Source organism: Dermacentor silvarum, chromosome 5 (genome assembly GCF_013339745.2).
Source record: "Dermacentor silvarum isolate Dsil-2018 chromosome 5, BIME_Dsil_1.4, whole genome shotgun sequence".
NCBI lineage: Eukaryota > Metazoa > Arthropoda > Arachnida > Ixodida > Ixodidae > Dermacentor > Dermacentor silvarum.
The window spans coordinates 77425103-77449353 of NC_051158.1; the positions used below are offsets into that span (position 1 = coordinate 77425103).

Below are 24251 nucleotides of genomic sequence, written 5' to 3' on the forward strand. Positions count from 1 at the left end.
TGATCGCTCGACGGCGCCGATATCGTCGCAAGGGCTTTTCTGGTTCCCTTCAAAGCTAAAACAGACGGCGCTTCGAAATGAAATGCCGACGCTCACAAGCCGCAATATTTTCTTATCGTTGTTATCGCTCTTCACAATAGTTGTAAACAATGAAGAAAAATAGGCTGATATTAACGGCTCCGTCGGCTGCGATGCGAGCACAGCCGAGCCCGTCGTCTCCCGGCGGCAGCCGTGCACTGCATCTGAGCTGCAGCCGATGTTTTCGTTGCCGGTGGCGGAGCTTCGCGGTCGTCGATTGGCCCATTGATCGTGCAGCGGGTGGGGCGCCGGCCGACCTGCCGTCTGCTTTGGACACTTCTCGCGCGGCAGACGTTCTACGGCACTGGCGGCCGGTTTGCCGTCGGTATATGTGCCGCTAGCATGGACGCGACCGCCTACCGGAAGTAGACAGTGCTTTGAGAAGCGCGTTGGCGATGACGTATGTCACGTGACCTTTCGAGAAGCACTCGGCGAGGAGGGGAGACCAGCCGACGAGGAGAGTAGCGAAGGAAAGAGCGAAACGAGCGAGGTCCGTTTTTCGATCATCAAACGCGTGTAACTCCGCTATTACGGCACCATTTCGAAAAGTTCTCTCGGCTACGTATTCGTTGTAGACTCGTGCACAACTGCAACACCACAACTAAATTTCGACTTCTGGGTGGTTTGGGGGCCCTTTAAGGGGCATTGAAACTGAAGATCTGCTGCCACAAACACAATGAGTGATGTGAACAAAATGGTCACTGTTGAAATATTCAAAACCACTACTATGTGCATTTTCTGCCCTTTGCACCTGCTAGGGAACACAGCGATGATTTCATGTGTTGAGGAGTAAGTATCTGGGCGAAAAAGATAGTCTGTACTGCAGTGTATGAATTTTTAAATTGCTTGGGGCTTTTTCGTTTTTCAGCAGATATTGTGGCTGCAGGAACAGTAACAATTTCTACGTGTATGCCAAAGTATTAGAGAGCGTCATGCTCTCTGACAACATTCTATGACAATGAAGAAGCGCACACAAGTAAAATCACTCCAGTAGAGAAATCCCGCATTGTCATCTGCGTTAGTTTAGGCTGGCAAAATGAAAAAAAAATATATTTCCCAAATGAGCCAAAAAACAAACAATCTACACAACTGAGGGTTAGAGTGGATCTATTTTTCTGCTTTTCGCTTCCGCGCTCGGGCAAATGCGGAACCGTAGCACGTGGAAGCTATGGTGATTTAGGATCTGTTCGGTGAAACCAAAAACGCTCTCAAACGGTACGTGAATACTTGGCGCAGTGACGCATGTGACACATGCTCCTGCAGAAGCCCCACATTCATTGCTATGTAAAGTAGTTATCCGTGAGAATAGAAACTTCTCCTGAAGCCTTAAATATATACTAAAACATATCTTCATAGAAGAGCACGTATAGTGATACTGATATTGAATGCACCTTCATCATATTACGCAGTTTTTTTACTAAATGCACTAATAAATAAATGCCAGAGAAGCTTTCTTATTTGGTCGACATGTTTTGTATAGTACTGTCAACGCTCCTTTCAAGACGAATTTCGTTTACGTACAATTCTTGGGTAAGAGGTCTTTGTAAAAACGCGTTCTCTTCAGTAATTGCTCCGGCCAAGAAACTGCTGCTGAGAAACAATTTATGCGTTCCCAAAGGGCCATAGAGTCATCCATATCCAAATTTAATGTATTAGCCTTATGCCACAAAGCTGACCGTGGCATCTCCCAGTCGAATAAAGCTTGGCGCGTCTTGAAGGGAACAGTGGCCAACGTCCTCAATCTGGCATAATGCCGAAATCGCTCCACAGAGACATATGCAACGAATATTTCGCGAGATGGCCAGAACTCAAAAAAGTCAGTGCTGAAGTTTTCTTGTTACCTGCGACCACTGCTTATCGCTGGTAAGCTTAAACTTCAAGGGAAAGACTATGATTACAAGGGTAACGTTCTGATTACCTTATGACTGCCTATTGGAAGTTCCGCCCACTCACTTGTATGTGAAAGAGGGAGCCGTACAGAAGTTTAGAGCCTGAACACTGTCGTGCACAACGCGAGAAAAGGTCGCTAAAAAGCTGAGAAGTCTACTGCAGGGAGGCGAGATTTCTGATGTAGCTCACTCTGAACGGGCAATGCTAATTGTGCCAGTGCTGAAGAGAGATCTGTGAGTTTCTGTGGCGATGACAAGGTAATTGTGAACGCGGTATACGTTACAGAACAGCGTTCTCTTCAGTTTGTTGATGGACTTCTTCCGGCGCTGCACTAAGGCGATGTCTACAGCACATTAGATTTACGCTGTGCCTATACCAGACCCCTATTGATGAAGAATGAAAAAAAAAAAGCTAACGATCACATCAGTACTCACAAAGGGCAGTTATGCTACAGCTGCCACCTTTTGGCGTGTCGTTGGCCACAGCTATCTTCTAATGCACCGGGTGCACAAGCGTAGTTGGATGACGTCCCGGTGGCAGAAAGGGAAGCTGGCAGTGAAAGCAAACTCTAAGCAGTAATTGAGCGCTCCCGTCAAAGTGATGTGACATTGCAGAAGGATGAGCGTTCCTTGAGAAGTTCGTGCCTCAGACGCATGCTTTCCGTAAAAGACTTCAATCGCTGGAAAAAAGCCTTGAAGCTGTGATGAAGGCAAGGTGGACAAACGTGAGTACACTGCGTTCTTAAATTGGACTACCTATCACAGTACGTTCTTTTACAGCGATGCTGTCTATGGCTAAGGTTCTGTGCATTTTTGCTGTCCGTCAACAGATCTGCGCGTGCAAAAACTCAGCTCCCGAATTTGATGTAAATTGCTTCATTTTATGCGATATCCTATACGTCTCATCACCTGAATGTCAATAGGCACCATTTTCAACATCATCTGACTCTCAGGTAGATATTAAGGGCTTCTCAAAGAATTGCCGCTGTGTCACCCGCGTCGGCCATGTGTACGCTCGCACCGCCCTCTCTTTGTCATTGTTCCAAGCGCTTGCGTGCCTACTTTCCTTCCGCTCTCCCGGCGTGGCGGTCCCGTCAGGCATGTCTAGTTTCCTCCGGCTCCCCGTGGTTGCGGTAGTCTTCCACGCGAATATTTGCCGCCGATAAAGAGCACCGATGAAAATAAAAGTGTGTGCATGTGCCTTTCTTCGGGATGACCGCCGGCATCCGCAAATACAAAAGATGCCCGCAAATACGCGCAAAATGTCTCGAGTGGCCAGTCGCACGGCAATTTTACGTGTATTCGCTGGCTTCTTTCACACTCGAAAAAACTCTCTTAATGTAGCACGTATTGAGCAAAAGAAAGGTGTATCGGGAGTTTTTCATGTTGCTCCGCCATTTTCTCATTTACACTTTTCATCTAATCGTAATAATTGAAAAGTTGATTAATTGATTAACGCTAATGATTTACTTAGGCGGAATGCAAGAAAAAACACTTAACCTTGCACTCGGCCGTGCAACGCCTGAAACAGTGAAACTGGGCGATCGTAGCCCAGCATTTTCCGGAAGTGCGCGCGAATTTCTCATCTTATTATCATGATGATAATTTATTTTCGCGCGTCTCGGACTTACGGCCGCCACTGTGCGTTGTATAGCGCTGCTTGCAACACCGACACCGCGTTCCAATGCCGACACCGCGTTCAACCGCGTTGCAATGCCTACAACGCGTTCTAGCAGACCCGCTCTGTGAATGCGTGTCTCCCTCTCTCTCTCGCTCTCATTTTCTCTCTCTCCCGAGCATAGTTGTGAGCATAGCGCGTAAAACCTCTTCTTGACCTCGCAGAGAATTGGCACGAGTGCGTGCGAACGCGCCAGCTGTGGACGAAGACGACGACGCTTGAATGCAATCATCTGGTTCACATAAATGCATGTTCTGCAAGCGTGGCTGTATAGCCTAGTGATTACGACGCTCCCCTTGGGTCCGTGGATACATGGGCTCGAATCCCACGTCGGCTAGAAAGCTTGTTTTCTTTCTTCATTGCTGCTGATGATGATAGTTTCTTGATACGAACCACAAATTACGGCTGGCTTAAACAGCTTCGCTGTTAAAATAATCTCAGTGTCTACAAACGACGGCAAACACCATTGCATTGGTTCCGTCCAGCTACGCAGCATTTACATATTTTTTTCAGTTTGGCCCAAGTCATGGAAAACACCCTGTATATGCTCCGTGGAACATGTGCGCCTGCAACCTGAAGCTGCCGCCTGTCACCGTAACGTCGTGCCCTTCCAGTCATTGATTTTCTAACCAGGAAGGTGGCATTTCCCAACACGTTAGTGAGCATTGCGCAAGCAAAGTCTCCTTTCCCCTTCTTAACTTCAGATTGCGCACTCAAGGGATGTCGCCAACCCCAATCACGACCACTAAATAGAAAATTTCAAGCTTGGATCCCTACAGCGCTTCCAGCTCTGTCTTCGAAGTCCCTTCTTCGCGTGATGCCTTTACCAAAATGACCCCTGACTATCTTTCTCCTCTACAACTCTCAAACTTCAAGTCCTGAAGCCCTGTCATGATATCTTCGATTTTGATGTTCATTCCTTGGTCCGCACACCTGTATTTCAGCATCGAATCGACGCAGGCCGATTTCACGTATACATAAACATCAAATCGATATTTACATATACATCGTTCTCGTCGATAACCTCAAGTACCCATCTATATTGTCGACAATAAAGCTACCAGTTTTGGTCCAGTAGTGACAATTCTCGCCGGTAGTGGCGTCTTGATGAACGATGTCCGGGACAACACCATAATAGGTGCGATGTATTTTTATATTCATCTCGCTTAAGTGTTTCCACACCCCCGCCGTTTTGTACATGAGTTTATAACATGTTTTGAAGTTGTAAGCTCTAGGTAAGTGGATTAAATCGTCCGCCCTTGTGTACCACAGTAATACAGAAAACTATTGCCATTGCACCTATTTCTGTGCACATTTTAAGAAACGTAATTTTAGAGCAAATGATCGCTCTAAAACTAGTTTTGCGGGTCTTTGGTAGCAGATTCTGTGAATGATTCGCCTTAAAAATTGCTTAGCCCTTTATTTTATTTTTAACCAGCATAAAGGGGTGCGGGTGATTTATTCAGCAGTAATGTGAAATTTCTTATGTTGATGTAGAATTTTAATGAAAATGTCCTATTACTGGAGTGGTGCCACGGAAAAGAATATGCTGATGTATCAATTTTATAGAAATTTCTTCGATACCTGTCATGGCACAGTAAAGTCCGAGCAAACGAATGGGAACATTTAACGGCACAGGTCTGATTGCCTGCACGGGACGATCTGTTGTCGTAGCGCTCTGTTGTCGTAGCGCTTTCCCGCAATGTGTATATCGACGCCAGTGAGTGCGCTGGCACTTCCAACCGATTGGTGGGGCTCGGCCCAATAACAGTGCACTGCCAGGAATAAAATACACCTTCCAGTAAAATTTCATATATTTCAATTGAGTTTGTTTCGAACACTGTCTGCCAAAACACAGCTATACCTCAAGCTTTTTTTGCTTATATTAGCCCTTTCGGTTGCGAAAAGTTCTGACTTCAGTTTCCATGACAGCCGCAAAATCTGCATTCTAGGTCCCGAAAGTAAAAAAAAGACGTCCAATATAGTTCTTAGAAGTAAATGTCTGTGTTTTCATGGGTCTTACATCACACGTTCCATTTAATACACTCCAATAATGAGCAAGAACACAAAAAGTCTTGCACTTCATGTCGTACGTAGAAAGTCGTTTATTAATCAGAGTCATGGGTGCGCTTGCGGTATACTAAATAACCGTGCCGACACCATCCATACCACGTAACCTAAAAGCCGGTTTATGAATATATGTTGAGTTAATCCGTCAGTCCCCAACGAAGCATCTTTATGAACGTCGTTGTACTTGAGGGCAATTAGCACAGCAGTGAGGCCATGCTCTAGTCTCCGCACTTGGCCCTCCCGGGGCCGTGGAGCTGCAGCCGGCGGTGTCTTGGCACCTGCATTGGAATAATCAGTTATTTCTGAACATTTAGACTGCAACCATATGCAACAAATAACATTTTTTAAGATAAAAAAAGCAGGTAAAACTTAATACAGGTGTCTGTATATGTAAGCGAAGCTCTCTTACTTTTGAAACAGAGTACATTCAAACGCATCCAATTTTATGTTAACTGTACATGGCTTCCAGTTTGTTTACAAGTTACGACATGTTCATACTTTCGGGCAGTTTCTATTTTCTTGTCCGGCTGTCTGGATCTTGATTCGCAACTGAGAGAAAGGGTGGTGCCAATTGCCTCTGTCTGATTAGTTAGTCGTTTCTAGCACCTTTTCCGAGCTATTTGCTATACGCAAGTGCTCTCGCTACTGCCAAAAGGCCCCGGTGCTGACGATTTCCGTGCATTTAAATCGCTTTCTTATTAGCATGCCACATAAATTACGTGAGTGAACTAAGAACCAATGTAGCGCACACCTTTTATTTAAGCGTCGCAGTCTATAGGGGCTGATTACACATAAGAGTGAAGCTGCGGAAAAGGTGCAGGATGTGTGGACCATAGGGAGTTGTGCCGTCAATAGCGGTTTCATTGTACCTCCAAAGTATAGAAAGTAACTGAGCAAGCTTTTCGTTAGAAAATAATTCCGGCATAACCTACCTCACAATGGCTGTCGACGTTAGTGCGATTAGTATTAATTATCACGAATACGATTAGCATGCAAACAATATTGTCACGTAGTAGTGACTGTAAAGAAAATAGTGTCAAAACTGTGAATGATGAAATGGACGTTTTATTGTTGTTCTTCTTCTTTCTGGGGTTTTACGTGCCAAAACCAGTTCTGATTATGAGGCACGCCGTAGTGGAGGGCTCCGGATTCATTTTGACCACATGGGGTTCTTTAACATTCACTACAACGCAAGCACACGGTCGTTTTTGCATTTCGCCTCCATTGAAATGCGGCCACCGCGCCCGGGATTCCATCTCGCGACCTCGTGCTCAGCAGCGCAACGCCTTAGCTGACTGAGCCACCCCGGCGTTTTATTGGGCGAACATGTGCCCACAAAAGCAAGTTGCACTCGAAGCACTACGATAGCGGTGAACACAGTCGGCGATCGTCCAAACCTGATCAGCGGCGAAACGCGTCGGCTTTTGTGCATGAGTCATCGAAGGTTCCAGAGTATTCCCTGGTGAAGTCAACAACCACAATGGCAGTCCCAGAGTCCCCTATCCTGCTGCAGCAACCTCGGGAGCCACCGACCTTACGTGGATCATCGGCTGAAGACCCTGAAACCTTGCTGGAGACATACGAGAGGACCGCGACGTTCAACAACTGGAGCGATGACAACAAGCTGCACCATGTCTATTTTTTGTTGGACGACGCTGCTCGGACCAGGTTTGAGAACAGAGAGACCAACCCTGGTAACGTGGCACCGACGACGTGAGAACTTCGTGCGGACCTTCACCAGTGTCGTACGAAAGGAAAGGGCCGAAGTTCTCTTAGAAACCAGAGTACAATTACCGAACGAGAACATCGCGATCTTCACGGAGATGACTCGCCTCTTCCGTCACGCCGACTCCGGCAGGTTTGAAGAAAAAAAGGTTTGGTGCTTGATGCGGGGTGTCAAAGAGCGACTATTCACTGGATTGATACGCAACCCGCCCAAGACTGTCGCAGAATTTTTTTCGGAGACCACAACGATCAAGAAGACCCTTGAAATGTGCGCCAGGCAATAAAATCGCCGTGTGCTGACAAACTACGCCGAAGCTCAAGCGTTAGGCACCCTGGACCTGCGAGAGACGATCAGAGCGATAGTACGGGAAGAGCTGCAAAAGTTATGGCCAATGTCGCAGCCTCAGGTGGCATCGATCGCTGATATAGTTAAAGAAGAGATTCAGCGGTCACTTGAAGTGCCAGAAGTTCCGCCATCGCCTCAACCACAGCCGGAAGCGATGACCTACGCCGCCGTCGCACCTAGTCAAGGTCCCCCTCCGTGCTTGGGCCATGGCCCCACACCGCCACAGTTTTGTTGTCCGCCGCCGCCGCCATCAGCACGCCCGCCCGTCGCCCAGCGCAGCTACCAGAGGAAGACGGACAATTGGCGCGCCCCCGACCACCGCCCGCTCAGCTATCACTGCAGGTAGCCCGCAATGTCTAACACCGATGCCCATACCGCGAGATCGGCCTACGAGGGTTCAAAGTCAACGCGCCACGTCCATAGTTTGGCGAGCGGCCACGGAATAAGGTGACTCCCTGGCAAGCTAGTCGACGAGTACCTCGAGCGTCTGCATTTCCTTAAGTTCCTCCTTCGAGATTCACCTCGAGCTACGCCGAGATCGTCCAGCTCAATACCTGCACGGGTAAATATGAGTGGACACTGTGTATTCCTATTCATTCGGTTCGTACGTGTTCGACGCTTAGTGCTTGTCGTTAATTATTTTCCTGTGTTTTGTTAACACCCATCGGAATTCCATTGTGATGTACCTAACCGACGTGTGTACGTGTGTATGAATTGCCTTATTTGAAGAATCTATTTTGTTGCGTTTTAGACAAATCTGGCCCCATGAATCGGTCTTTGGGCCACAGCCGGCGTTCGCTGGCGCACCACAAGGCCCCTTATTAATTGTCCTTGCTTTCGGGGGGTTATTTTCGGAAGCTGATAAGTTGACTCGAATTTGGGCCGGTGTTGGCGCCTCGTTCACGGGGTGTTTGAAAAGGTGCCGCTACGTTTTTAAGGCGAAAGCTTTAGGTGTCTATGTTGGCGGGTGACCTTGGCGAAACTGCGCCGTGATAAAAAGTAGCCGACGCCGCAAAGAGTAAGAACGTAAAATATGCTCAGATTTACGTCACATTGCTCAGGGAAGTTCCTGTAAATAAAGTAAATTAGTCGGTTTGAAAATTTAATGTGGTACATTTTGGTACATTTTGGACATCTTGGATCGAAACCGAGCCTCCGCGGTGCCACACCAGCACGCTTCCCTGAAGCCACGGCTGCTCCACGGTTCTGGCTTACGAAAGGTGTGCCTACTGCGTGCGTCATCGCACACGTCATGTCGCAGCCATCTCGCTATTTTCGCACATGCGCAATAAAATATGCAGAACGCTATATATATATATATATATATATATATATATATATATATATATATATATATATATATATATTGCAATGGGGATGTTTGCCTAGCAGCACTCGATCTAGAGTTTCAACGGTAGACCGAAACAAGTCAAAGGGAGCTATGGCGAAGCGGGCGAGGAAGCGTCACTTTTCTTCTTCCTTCACCAGCACCGTGACCCACTGCCTTCAGTACAATCACTCCCCACCGAAAGACGAGCCATCCTGGCGACCTAGGGGCAGGAGAAGACGGGGGGTCGTGGCACTGCTTGAGGCGGGAGACGTGGACAATTTCCTGGCCGCGACGACGATGGTCGGAAGACGCGTCCACCGTCTCGATGAGGTAGTTGACTGCGAATGTTTGTAGCAGTACCCGATAGGGACAGTGGTACTTAGAATGCAGCTTGGAGGAAAGGCCCGGTGGAGTAGACGGCACCCACAACCAGACCAGCGAGCCGGGAGCAAAGGATGTAGCCGTAGTGAACGCATGGTGGCGATGATTTTGGCGCCACTGGTCCTGGGATGTGAACGAGCGAGCGAGCTGGCGACATTCTTCGGCATATGCAGCCGTTCGGGAAACAGTCGTCGACTCCGAAGCATCCGGCCGGTAGGGTAGAATTGTGTCCATTGTGCAGGAAGGTTCGTGTCCGTAAAGAAGAAAGGGTGAAAATCTAGTAGTGCTTTGCGTTGCAGTATTGAATGCGTATGTTACTAAAGGCAGAATCCGATCCCAATTCGAGTGGTCAGATGAAACATACATGGCCGACATGTCGCCAAGGGTGCGATTAAAACGCTCTGTCATGCCATTAGTTTAGGGATGGTATGCCGTGGTAGTGCGGTGAATGATGCGACACTCCTTTAGCAACGCTGTAATGACATCAGAGAGGAAAACGCGACCGCTGTCGCTTAGTAATTCTCGAGGTGCTCCATGCCGTAATATCAGGTGCTGAAGGATAAAACTAGCAACGTCTTTTGCTGTGGCAGATGACAGGGCTGAAGTTTCTGCGTACCGCGTAAGATGGTCGATAGCAACAATAACCCAGCGGTTGCCGCTGGGAGTGCTGGCAAGCGCACCGTATAGGTCAACGCCGACGCGGTCGAACGCTCGAGCGGGGCATGGTAAAGGCTGCAAGGGTCCGGCAGCATATTTAAGTGGCGTCTTGCGGCGTTGGCACAGGGGGCATGACCGTACATACTGAGGAACGAAACGGTACATACCGCGCCAGTAGTACCGAACCTGGAGGCGAGAGTATGTCTTCAATGCCCCAGCATGGCCGCATTGTGGGTCATCGTGGAAAGTGGCGCAGATGTGGGAGCGAAGGTGACGGGGAATAACAAGCAACCACTTGAGGCCGCTGGAGTTGTAGTTGCGGCGGTAAAGCAGGTTATACCGAATAATAAAGTGCGTGGCTTGGCGACGGAGTGTCCGCGAGATCGGCGCTGGTGACCGGCTAGACAGAAAATCTAGAAGCGAACAGATCCATGGGTCCTTGCGCTGCTCTGATGTCATGTCGGAAATGTTGAGGGCGAAGGCACCGCAGTCGGAAACAGACGAGTAGATAGGATCAGGTGACAGGGCTGACCGGGAAAGAGCGTCTGCGTCGGAATGTTTTCGGACTGAGCGATAAACAACACGGATGTATTCTTGTAGGCGTAATGCCCAACGAGCGAGCCGACCAGTTGGATCTTTGAGTGACGACAACCAGCATAGGGCATGATGGTCCGTCAAGATGTCAAAAGGGTGCCCATACACGTAAGGTCTGAATTTTGCGATAGCCCAAATAATGGCCAGGCATTCCTTTTCAGTAACCGAGTAGTTCGCCTCAGCTTTGGTAATGGTGCGGCTGGCATACGCTACGACGTACTCATCGAAGCCATTCTTGCGCTGTGCAAGTACAGCGCCTAGTCCGACACCACTAGCGTCCGTGTGAATTTCAGTTGGAGCAGAGGGATCGAAGTGGCGCAGTATTGGCGGTGAAGTGAGAAGGCAGCGCAGTTCTTGAAATGCGTCGTCACATGCCGGGGACCAGTGCGGTAGCTCAGAACGGCCGGTAAGAAGCGCGGTCAAGGGGGCGATTATGGAGGCAAAATTGCGGACGAAGCGTCGGAAATATGAGCATAAGCCGATGAAGCTGCGAAGCTCTTTCAGGGTAGTTGGTTTGGGGAACGCGGACACGGCACTAAGTTTCGTAGGGTCCGGGAGGATACCGTCTTTTGAGACCACATGACCGAGAATAGTAAGCTTGCAAGCCGAAGTGGCATTTTCTCAAATTTAGCTGCAGTCCTGCAGCGGTCAGAGACGCAAGGACTTGCTCGAGGCGGCTGACGTGTGACGCAAAGTCGGTAGAAAAAACTACAATGTCATCTAAGTAACAAAGGCACGTGTTCTACTTCAGGCCTCGGAGAATGGTGTCTATCATTCGCTCAAAAGTGGCAGGCGCGTTGCAGAGGCCGAAGGGCATGACGATGAATTCATATAGGCCATCAGGTGTTACAAAGGCTGTCTTTTGGCGATCGGCACTTGCCAGTACCCGGAGCACAGATCCAGCGAGGAATAGAATTCCGCGCCCTGTAGGCTGTCCAAGGCATCGTCTATGCGCGGCAGAGGATAGACATCTTGCGCGTTATGCGGTTAAGGCGGCGATAGTCGACGCAGAACCTTACGGAGCCGTCTTTCTTTTCAACGAGTACAACCGGAGATGCCCAGGGACTGTTAGAGGGCTCGATGATGCCACGCTGCAGCATGTCGTCAACCTGCTGGTCGTCAGCCTGCTGGTATTCAGAGCTCCCCAGGCACTCGCCGTGGAGTATGGATGAAGGGCACGCGGAAGGATTGCACACGCAAAGGGCAGCAGAACCGCCGCAAAAAGTGACGATAGCAAAAGGAAGCAGAAAGTTCCGACGGCTCGCACAAGAGGTTGACGGCGTAAGCAAAACAGATGAGTTCGCGAAAGAGTCACACGACACAGGGACCAGAGCGGCTGAAAAAGGTGCAATGTCGATGTCCGAGGCAGTAACAACTTTAGTAGAATGGTGGTCGTCAGGGTCAAAGCGCGGCACTGACAACGTAAGTTCGGCAAGAGCGCAGTCGACAACAGCTTGATTTACAGATAGGAAATTCAATCCAAGAATGACGTCGTGCTAGGAGCGGGATAGGACGACAAATTCGACAACATACAAAACGCCTTGAATGACGACCCGAGCTGTGCATGATGCTGCAGGCTGAATGCAATGCGAGGTTGCCGTACGCAGCGATAGATAGGTAAGTGGAGTGGTCACTTTGTGGAAATTGCGGCAAAACTTTTCACTAACAACAGAAACGGCGGCTCCGGTGTCAATAAGTGCGTGTACGGTGACGCCATCTACGGACAGTTCAATTTCGTTCGCAGGAGAAAAACAAGACCTTGAAATGTTCGACGTAAACGCAGTTCTTGCCTCGGGAACTTCGACTGTTAGTTTTCATCGCGGGCTGGACTGAGTCGACGAACCATGGGGGAAAGGGATCGACGACGTGGGGAGGGCGACCGGCTTGAATTGAAGGGGCGGCGACTAGAAGACGAGTCCAGAGGAAGATTAGACACACTGTGCCGTGGCGCCACCTTCTCCCCATTCGCTGCTCAGTCACGTGCCCGATGATGCACGCACTAGGCACACCTTCAGTCAATCAGAACCGCGGAGCCGACGTGACGCGGGGAAGCGTGCTCGTCTCGCACCCCGGAGGCCCGGGTTCGAATCCCATCCAAACCAAAATTTACCGCATAATCTTTTCAAAGCCATTAATTTACTTTATGGAACCGCCCTGAGAAATATGACGTAAATCCGAACATTACGTGACGTATTTTCACGCTTTGCTCCGTCGACCATTTTGGGTACCATCTTTTGGTCACGCTGACTGCGCCGACGGATTTTCGCGTAATGGAGCAAATAATGGTTCGAAGTTATACAGGCTTCTAATACTTGTTTTGAAGAGTCTTGACTGGTCACATATGTGTTACTTAGTTTGGGGCAGACACGCAACCTACATTTTGACGATCAGTCCTGAGACTATATCTGCTACATATTAATGGTTTATATAACTCCTAACCCAAACGTCTTGCGAACTTTGCTGCACTAGTCTCCTAGACTCTCTTGAGGGCACCGCAACGATCCCTGACTTACCCGTCACATGAACACTGCTGGGAAAGTCAGATAACTATTCTAGTTGAGTAAGATCATTCTAGCTGAGAGTGCCAAGTGGCTTTTAGACGCGTTTCTCATCACACTACCAAAAAAAGTAAAGTAACTGTTCCATATGAGACGTTCGAGTCTTACAGGGGGCGTCACAGCACTTCTCAAAATCAGTCAAGTGACTGTTGCTGAAAATATATAGAGTCAACGTTGTTACGTTTTACATCAGATAATAGTAGCACAGCCGTGATGCTTTTGATTTGCGTGTTGTTTTAATGCAACAGCGCTAAGGGCCCCTTGTCGCAGAAAATGCGGTGTCGGCGTGCAGCGCAGAGGCATTAGTGAACAAAATTGAACTTCTAAAAGTAAAATCCGTCAGAAAAGTTATAAATTACGACTTGACCACAAACTACAGACAAGATAGCGTCGGATTGTAATTTGAAAGTAGGACAAAACATAATTCTGTTACGAGGAATCTCAAACACAAACCTCTTTTCCAGCAATTCTACTGTATACCAACTGCGGCACGCCTGGGTAGATTACTTGCAATAAAACCATCAAGATGACCCCGACCCCCCTCTCCTCCTCGGCAGCGTAGGGAGCGTAAAACGGCAGCGGCGCGCAGAGGCGAAGGTGGAGAAAAAAGAAAGCTGCAGTTGCCGGGAAGCCTGACAAGCATTCAGGGATCTTTGAATGCTATCGCGTTCCACTCTTAAAGGTGAAGCTTAAGCGTCCTCCAATTTTTTGTCGAATCTATGATCAACTTCTACGAAAGCAAGAGATACGGGACCACTTTATTTAAGTGCAAATTTTAATGACGGGATTTTAATGGCGCCGTAGTGGGGGACTCGTGATTAATTTTCACCACCTCAGGCTCTTAAACGTGCACCCATTGCGCGTTACATGGGCGTTCTTGCATTTCGCCTCTATCGAAATGCGGCCACTGTGGCCGGGATTTGATCCCACGCCGTCATGCTTAACAGTACAACACCAGAGCCACACGCCCCCACGGCGGGTCTGTACTTCATTGGTAACTCCCGCGTCAGCTATATCAGGATGCTTTGCCTTGAATATCAGTATAGATCACTCCCGTTTGCATTAAACTTTTAATTGAATTCACGAGCCCCTCGCCGTGGTCGCTTAGTGGCTATGGTGTTGGGCTGCTAAGTATGAGGTCGCATGATCAAATCCCGGCCACGGCGGCCGCATTTCGATGGGGGCGAAATGAGAAAACCCCCGTGAACGTAGATTTAGGTGCACGTTGAAGAACCCCCAGGTGGCCGAAATTATTTCGGAGTCCCCCACTACGGTGTGCCTCATAATCATATCGGGGTTTTGGCACGTAAAACTCCATAAGTTAATTTGAATTCACGAACTGTCAGCAAGACCAGCGACTGTTACCATCATAAAGGACGTTAGTACTGCATATAAAAATGCATTCCTCGATCAGATTTATCGTTCAAAGATTATAGGCACGATTTTTTTTATGAAACGCCTTTGACGAATAATTTCTTCTTAGCGTATACAACGCAAACTTCTCGTCGGTAGCTGGGCATACGACAAGGAGAATCAGTTATTCCTTTGCATGTACTGTTGAGAAGTTTATGTTGCAGCACTGGACGTAGGGCATAATAAATGCATAATATATCTTCTTTTAATACCGTATAGACTCGCGTATGGGCCCCGCTTTTTTTCACAATTTTGCAAGGTGCGGCCCGGACACGAGACCGAACCTTTTCGTCAAAATTGTGCACACCTCCGAGTCGCGGATATACCATTGCATCAGAAGTCAACGCGCAGCTCTTCGCCATCTAGTACGCAACACACGAAATTTCGCCCCAATGGAAAAATTTAACAGCGCCCGAAATTTCATCATTGGGGCACCAGAGGCTATTGATTCACCGCCGAAAAAAAATTTCAGAATTTTCGGCTCCAAGTTGGGTGTGCGGCACTTACACGGGTGTGGTCCTTACTCGAGTATACACTGTAATAATAAGTTTACCATTACCACGATGCCGGCGCGTAAATCGTCTTTAGTCACAATTACATTTGCAAAGAACTGTAGTCGTGACTAATGTTCTGTCTGTACCACGTACTGTTCACCTATTTTGATAGCGACAAGATGCTATAGACTACATTAAACATGTCACTCACCCTGTCAGAGTAAGTCTGTGTCCATTGCTGCTGCAGTCAGCATGTACACAGGGATTTCGCAAGTTTGCGCTTGTTCCCCGTGGTATTGTGTGCCCACGATATAGACATCCTTCTGTTAGTGAATAATAAAAATCAGAAATTAGAATCATTCCTGTATTCATCACAGTGAAATACAAAGAAACAAACAGCCTTACGGCCGCCTTCTCTGCTTTCTGATAATAGGTCATCTTTTACATACGTATAATTTACAAGGTTAGTTGCTTATCGACGCTTCCCTTGCCTATCTCTCCACGAATTGGCGTGTCGTCATCTTCCTAAATATTGGAGCGCTACGTGTCGAAACCACGATGTGATCGTCATCGTGTTCTGTGTCACCACGCAAAAGTTGTTGCTAAATATAGAGATGCAGATACCACGCACGGTGGCAATTGATGTTGTGCGAATGATTTTTCAGGTAGCTATTCGGCGTTGTAGGTACGCTTTTGCAGGTAGCTGTCCATTCGGCATTGCAGGCATACGGGCTGAGGCCGGCATGGTCGGCCATGTTACTGTTGTAAAATGCGGTATGAAACCACCGCGTTATGTGCGCTCTGTCAATGCGCACGCGCCAAGTTGTTTTCTATGTTCGCTCGACAGATGCCCCCCCTTTCCCCTTTGCTTTATATATGCGTGCAATAAACGCTTGTGCGTTGTTCTCGGCTAAACACTTCGTCGGCAACCTCTCCCTTCTTGCATGACGGCAGCTAGGCTTCCGCTGTTATGCTACAGTGGCGATGAGCCAGGAAGGCACCTACGCAGTCAAGGAAGAACCCAACGCTAAGCATTTAGAGACAGCCGTACCGCTGACCACGATGGCCTCCTACATGCTTCCGAACTTCGACGACCTCACAGATAAGTGGAAGCCTTACCTCATCAAAGTGGAAGCGTATTTTGAAGCTAACGGTATTTCGGAGTCTACTAAGAAGACACTTTTAGTCGCTGTACTTAGCACATCGACGGTTCAAATCCTAATGAGAAGGATAGCACCTACAAAGCCCAATGCCTTAAGTTATGAAGAAGTAGTGAAGGTGTTAAATGACCACTATGACCCAAAGCGCAGCGAAATCGCTGAAAGTTTCCAGTTTTTCAATCACTGTCAGCATGAGAACGAATCGATTCATGATTTTGACGTTGCAATCCGGCGCATAGCAGACAATTGCAATTTTGGAGACTCGCTGACCAGGCTACTTCGAGACAGAATTGTCTGCGGTGTGCGTTCAAGTGCTGTTCAGAAGCAACTGCTGGCAAAGCAGGATTTAATACTGGAGGAAGCGGAGTCTATAGCTATAGCCGCTGAAACTGCCGAAAAAGACGCCAGGACAATGTCTGTAGACGTACCGCCTGTGCTTAAAGTGGAAGCACGTCGCAAGCTACCATCGAGATCAAGCATGGGAAGCGCAAAACTATTTGAGTGTGGAATGTGTGGCAGTTCTAGACATGACAGCAGCAGCTGCAGATGGACTAAAGCCCGGTGTTACTCGTGCGATCAGAGGGGTCTTCTGGCAAAAATGTGTCGCAGCCGCAACGCTAACGAAGTTGCCACCAATCGGCGAGTCCCTCACGCGAAAGCTTTGGTGGTGGAAGACGCTGCTTTAGAAGAGGACAACAGCGATAGTGCGCAAATTTGGACGTTGGCGTCCGCACGAAAGAATGCTCTTGAGCCACCAATTCGACGAACGTTTAGTTGGGGAGGCGTGGATTTATCTATGGAAGTAGATACGGGTTCCCCGGTGTGCGTAATATCGCGACAGCTTATTGATAAACATCGCAAATGCTGGCCAAGCTTGAAGCCTTCGCATGTGAAGCTATCCTGCTACAATAGAAGATTGCCGGTGATGTGCGAGCTTCAACTTCATGTGAAATACCGTGATATTTCAGTTGGCTGTTCCCTTGTGGTTCTAGACTGCCCCGACCAAGCTTGTGCGGCCGAGACCTGCTAATCCTCCTGGAACAAGCGGGCGTTCCGGTACTACGAGTCACGTGCGAAGGTGAGGCGACCGCGAGTCAAGTGAACTGTCACAGCATCAATTCCATTCGCGACACATACCAGGACGTTTTCTCGAAAACGTTGGGGTTAATCAAGGGACAACCAGCCAGCCTCCTGCTAAATGGTGACGCTGTTCCCAAATTCATTAAGGCGAGACCTATTCCATACGCTCTACGTGACAAAATATCGCAAGAACTTGACCGGTTAGTGTCACTGGGTGTAATATCGCCAGTCAAGCATTCAAATTGGGCGACGCCCATTGTACCCGTTTTTAAGAAGGATGGCTCGGTCAGAATTTGCGGCGATTTTAAAGCCACTTTAAATCCTACTTGCACTACGGAGCAGTACCCGCTTCCGGTAATTCAAGATATCTTTGCATCATTAGGAGGAGGCCAGTTGTTCAATACGCTCGACTTGCGGGATGCATATACCCAGGTGCTTTTGGACGAGGACTCTGGGAAGCTTTGCGTTATTAACACTCACAAATGCCTGTTTTGTTACAATAGGTGTCCGTTCGGCATTTCCTCCGCTCCAGCAATTTTCCAAAAAAAATTGATACAATGCTGTCTGGCTTACCTGGCGTTCCGGCTTACTTGGATGACGTTCTAGTCTCGGAAAGCGTTGAAGATTGCGGAGTACGGTTGCAAAGTGTGTTAGAACGGTTCAGAGAGCACGGCGTGAAGCTCATATAGGATAAGTGTAAATTTAGACAGCCATCTGTCGCTTATCTTGGTCATCGTATTGACCGAGCCGGCCTTCACCCAACTGAGAAGAACGTAGATGCTATCATGAATGTTCCTGGTCCCGAAAACCTAAGCAAGCTGCGTTCTTTCCTTGGGATGAAATAATTGTATTCAAAGTTTTTGCCAAATATGTCAGACGCATTGTTCCCATTGTACCAGTTCTTAGAAAAAAAACGCGCAGTGGCAGTGGAAGGCCGCACAGGAATCTGCATTTCGGAAGGCAAAACAGTGTCTTAAGGACGCCGAGCTCCTCGTCCGTTTTGATCCATCAAGACAACTGAAGTTGGAATGCGACGCATCCGCTCGTGGGATAGGCACTGTTCTTTTTCACAAAATTGGAAGGACCAACAGACCAGTCGGGTTCCGTTCAAAAACCCTGACAAAAGCCGAAAGAAATTATTCTCAATCAGAACGTGAAGCATTGGCACTTGTTTTTGGAGTGACTAAATTCCGGGATTATCTTTTAGGTCGAGAGTTCGTCCTGGTTACCGATCACTAGCCACTTTTAGGACTGCTGAGTCCCGACCGCCAGATGCCTGCCATGGCCGCACCTCGCATTGAACGCTGGGCCCTCTACCTAGGAGGCTACCGTTACAAGCTCGAATATGCTCCAGGACGGCTGCTACTGAATGCGGATGCACGAGCAGACTACCGCTGCGGTGCTCCATTTCCGTTACGGAACCTGACCCTGAAGAATACGTACTTTCTTTGAAAAGCCTGGATGAAGGAATAGTCACAACACGCGAGCTGAAGGAGCTGAACGCCAATGACTCAACCTTAGCTCGCCTAAAGCAAAACGTGTTGCACGGGTGGCCGAAACGCACAGAACGGCTTGACCCTTCCTTGGTCCCCTTTGCTAATCGTAAGTTGCAGCTATCTCTAGCACACGACCTCGTCTACTGGGGACATCGTGTTGTCATACCTGTTGCAGCACGGAAGCGCTTCTTACAATTATTACATGAAACGCATCAGGGGTCCTCGGCAATGAAAACAGTTGCGCGGTCTTTGTTTTGGTGGCCAGGAATAGACCGCGAAATATAGTTCACGGCAGCGCAATGCACCAATTGCACTGACAATTTGCCTATGCCGCCCGCCGCTCCGCCGTTAAACTAGCCGCAAATGCAGGAGAGATGATCGCGGGTTCACGTCGACTTTGCAGGGCCAATACAAGGTAAAATGGTTCTCGTGGTAGTTGATTCCCACACTAAGTGGATAGAAGCGGCGCCACTGAACCAGCATACTTCGGCAACCACCATTGACTGCCTGCGGGATATATTTAGCCATTTCGGCGTACCAAGAACCCTCGTATCCGACAATGGAACACAGTTCACCAACGTTTGCTGACAGGAACAACATTACGCACCTAAGAACCACCCCCTATCACCCGCAGTCAAACGGTGCAGCGGAGAGGGCAGTCAGGAAAATCAAGGACGGTCTCCGGAAGGTGAGAGGCGGAAAGCTGGAGCATAACCTTGTGCGTTCCCTGCTCAATTACTGGAGGACTCCCCAGAAAACCGGAAACTCGCCATCGGAAATGCTGCTGGGGTACCAGATACAATCGCACCTGGACACCTCTTTCCCTGCGTCGACTGTTGCTAATTCTAAAGAAAACGACGAGTGGTTGCCTCCAATGGACTGCTGTGTACATGTCCACAACTACGGGTAAAATGGTAAATGGATACCAGGACGGGTAACAGCGAAATCGGCAGGACGGATGGTCAGAGTGGAGACTCCTCAAGCAATCGTGCGGCGTCACATCGATCAAGTGCGTGCCCGTACTGGATCTTCTCAAGATGAACCACCGGGCACCGACCCAGGCACGATCAGCAGAGACATTACACCGAGCGCACCGCCACTCTGCCAACAGCTATCCGCGAGCCCCGACGACGCGGGGAAATCTTCACCCCAAGAAGCGTTTCCAAACGTGGACCACCAGGGACCTGTTGCTCCAACACTCGTGGCAACCGGGGCAGACAATGTAACCGCACAACCTCTTCGACGCTCCACAAGATCACGCAAGCAAGTGCAGCGTTTTTAAGAGGGAAGAAATGTTGTAAAATGCGGTACAAACCACCGCGTCATGTGCGCGCTGTCAATGCGCATGCGCCAAGTTGTTTTCTATGTTCGCTCGGCAGATGCCCCCCCTTTCCCCTTTGCTTTATATATGCGTGCGATAAACGCTTGTGCGCTGTTCTCGGCTAAACACTTCGTCGGCAACGTCTCCCTTCTTGCATGACGGCAGCTACACGGCCGCTGCTATGCTACAGTTACATAGGATACGTGGAGTTTCTAACAATTGCCGGGAACACGACAACACGCATGTCGTGCTGCCGTGAAGGCTGTGGCCGTTGGAAATATCTTTTATGTAAAAGCATCAAATAGCCCATTGAGCGAAAAGCCGCCGTCTGTAGCAGCGAAACGGCAACTAAATCACCATTCGCTGTGACGCCACGTCAAGGGCACGCCACGTCTCGAGCGCGCATTGACGGAGCAGAGCGGGCGAAACGGAACACCTGCTGCCATAAGAGCGAGCCAGGTGTTGCGTGAGAGGAGAGGGCACCGCTGCGACGCCACGTTACCAGCGATCCTCTCGCAGTCTTGCTCTCGGAAGCCGTTGCACGGTCCGTATCTCTCTGTCTGACCCCCACTAGGCTTACCTGTTGCGCGCGCATGCCAGCCATAGTGACCGCTGCTGCTGCCTTGGTGTCTCGTACGCGCAGGACATCGGTGGCATGCGGCATTGGCACCTCAGGCTGCTGCTGCTTGCTGGCTCGGGCAGCGCGTACCACTATGGTACATACAATGCATCGCAGCGCAAAACTAGAAAGACCGGTCAGTGGCGTTCAATTGGATATCAGTGCTTTCGAATTCACAACTAATAAGTGCTTAGGTGCTCTCTGCTTTTTTTATCGTACACCCATATAAACTTTCACCTTTACGGACATCCTAAGTCTTGAACGCTTTCACGCGGCCGCCCTCCACACTATAACGTGGTGCCCTAAAATACTAAGTTTGTCATGTGTGAGTGGAGAGCGGGAAAACACTGCGGAGGAGCGCAAGCTCCGAACACCATCGAGTGGCCGACAAGGAAGATGATGTTGGCGGGCGGTGGCACGAGCGACCGGACGACGGAGAAAGAGGATCAACCAATCAGTGGTGGGCACGAAACCACAGGTACGAGGAACGAGCCGAGGGGAAGGGACAGACAGGAACGCTGCAAAAAGAAATCGCTTGGAGACGGGGGTTCGAAGATTGCTGATGTCTAGGTCGGTGTCAGCGGGGTCCAGAACCAAACCCGAGAACCTCGACAGAACCAGGACGAGCCCGGCGGTCCCTGGAGAGATCCTTCGAGCGTAGGGCTCGGCTATTCCTGCTACACCTGCTGCTGCTGGCTTTCCTGCTCTTTGTGCTGATCCTGAGCTCCTGTTGCTGATCCCGAGCTGCCGTGTGGAGAGCAGAGGTCACCTGGGGTAACCAGAGGCTTGGAGCGACGCTGGTGAGAGGCACCAGGGCGGAACCACGAGCCAAGGAACCAGTACGTGCGCCGCTCAGCTGTAGTGGTCGCACTTTGATGGCCTTCGACTCCGACAGCCTGGGATTCTGACGTCCGTGGCTGGCTCTACCTTGCGCCCGCGTCTATCATGTGCCACTGCCCGCCACACCACTACCGCCGTCCACGCAAGTGCCAGTGCATGCTGTCAACGCACTGCCCGAGTAAATAAGACTTTCGATGATTGAGTTTTTCTTTATTTGTTCGGGATCGAGAGTCGTTTGAACTTCTCGCGTGAACTAACGTGGCTAGTTTTACTTTTTTACGTACTTTTTTACGTACTCGCCCAACGCCGTAACTAACGTGGCTAGCTTACGGCGTTGGGCGAGCGTATGGGTCTGCAGGGCGCGGAATTGAGAAAGTAGGTAGATGAGAAAGCCGACAGGGCGCAGGAGGAGGCTGCTAAAGTACGTGTGGAACGGCTCACGGAGCGCGAGGCAACCAAGCAACGTTTATACCTTGAAGAGAGCGCACTGGAGCTACGCCTTAAGTTAGCCGAGGCAGGAGATTGCACAGAATTAGCAACGCTTAGGTGCGAATCGGAGAAAACTCGTTCATCTTTTCTAAACCCTCACAACTTAATTCCCGTGTTTAATGAGAATCGAGAAGACCTAGACGCTTATCTAAAGAGATTTGAGCTTGTCGCCACTGGTCAGTAGTGGCCTAAAGAGAAATGGCCCACGGCACTGAGTTTGTGTCTGGATGGGGAAGCGTTGAAGGTGTTTGGCCGCTTGTCGCTTGAGGAGTCGTTGAACTACGATAAGGTAAAAATGGCATTGCTCCAGCGCTTTCGTTGTTCTACTGAAGGCTATCGAGAAAAAAATCCGTCACAGTAAGCCCTACGACAATGAGACAACTAAGCAGTACGCTACTAGGCTGTTCAGTTTTTTCGATAGATGGGTAGAGATGAGCGTCCAGGGGAAATCTTGTGATGTGGTTCTGGAATTATTAGCCACTGAACAGCTTTTGAATAACTGCCATGGTCGTCTTTGACTCTTTCTTCGTGAGCGGAACTGCCCGACCATTCAGAACATCGCAGAAGCGGCTGACCACTTCATGGAAGCCCAGCGACAAAACAACTTGCTTGTTTTTCGAGAGAAACAAGATGAAAGTAATGAAAAAGACGGTGGTCAAACGGTGAGGTCCAACATCAAATGCCTTGTTTGTGGCAAATCGATCTGGACACAAAGCACGGGATTGCCACGTAAGGGTCAACCAGCCCTATTGCGGGTACTGACGAAAAACGGGACATGACGCCCAGTCCTACAAACGGAAAGGTAGCAATGCAAAAGAAGCATCGGCTTGTCTTTCCTCAGGCAATAATTCTGGTGAAGGAAGACATGCATGGTAACTATCTTTCCCTTCAGCCTGCTCATCCTATCTGAAATGATTTGTCCAACCGCCGAGAATACGCGTTCCGCGGGTACCGACGTTGCTGCAATGCACAACAATTATTGTGTATTTGTTTGTACATTGTATGAATAATAATAATAATAATAATAATAATAATAATAATAATAATAATTCCTGTGAATGGTAAGGTAATATACTGTCGTCGTATGTCGTATCATAGTTAAATGACTCCTAACGCAGCAGATCATGCTTATGCTATATATGACCGATTAATAATAAAGATGCGTACGTGTGTCGTTATGAGACATGTCTTCAATCATGCCGAATTGCACTTGGTTTACTTGAAAGAAATTATTGGGGGAAATAGTTGAAGATTATTTTGTGCTCTTCCTTGTACGAATGCTGGACCCGTGGATGTCTGACGCACAATTAAGTTGGCCATTAAGTGTATGAGTGCCTCTGAAGTTGATGTAGGACTCGTACTGTTCCTGTTGATCTTTAGCCGAAAGTGTTGAGTATTTTGTATAATTCACTTTCAAGCATTATGTCAAGGCTACGAAATAAAACTTTTTGTACGTGTGTGTGGAGGGGGGGGGGGGGGGCTGGTCACTTACAATTTCCTGCGACAGCCAGCGGCGCTCCCTGCTATGGATCCCGATGTGGAATAATTATTAGGCTGCATATTTCATGTACTAACTAATGTTGAAGCAGGCGAATGACCAACCTAATGCACGCAATCTTTCATAGTGATCAACGTCACGCAGTTCACGTAAAAAATTGTAGCAATCAAAAATACTTACGACCACTGTAGCGTAGGGGGCATTGATCCTGAAGATTTTGTGTTGCCACGAATTTAATATTCACTGCGAACAAAGTTCCCACTGCTAGAACGTTCATCACCGTTAAAGTATGCATCGCTAGCTGGCAGCACCTGTTAGAGAATAAGAGTGGCGATAAGATCATAGCGGAAAGAATATTTGGAAGCAAAAAAAGGTATACATCTACAGCAATGACACGTGCCTTAGCAGTGATCAGCCAAAAATATTGCGATAAAGCAGTACATATGCCACCACATTTTTTTTTAAATCTTACGTTATTGCAGAATATCACCACGCTTCACTTATTGCTCTGGCAGTGACCTGCTATAGCGGCATG

General features: G+C 48.7%; 1 long non-coding RNA gene across 1 annotated transcript; it reads right to left on the bottom strand.

The window, feature by feature from the left end:
- Positions 1-5786: 5786 nt before the first annotated feature.
- Positions 5787-24025, bottom strand: LOC125945860 (uncharacterized). The gene is made up of 3 exons (XR_007467165.1): positions 23897-24025; positions 15425-15536; positions 5787-5993 (listed from the first exon to the last, which is right to left on the bottom strand). It is a non-coding gene; the product is annotated as an uncharacterized LOC125945860 (long non-coding RNA).
- Positions 24026-24251: the final 226 nt, after the last annotated feature.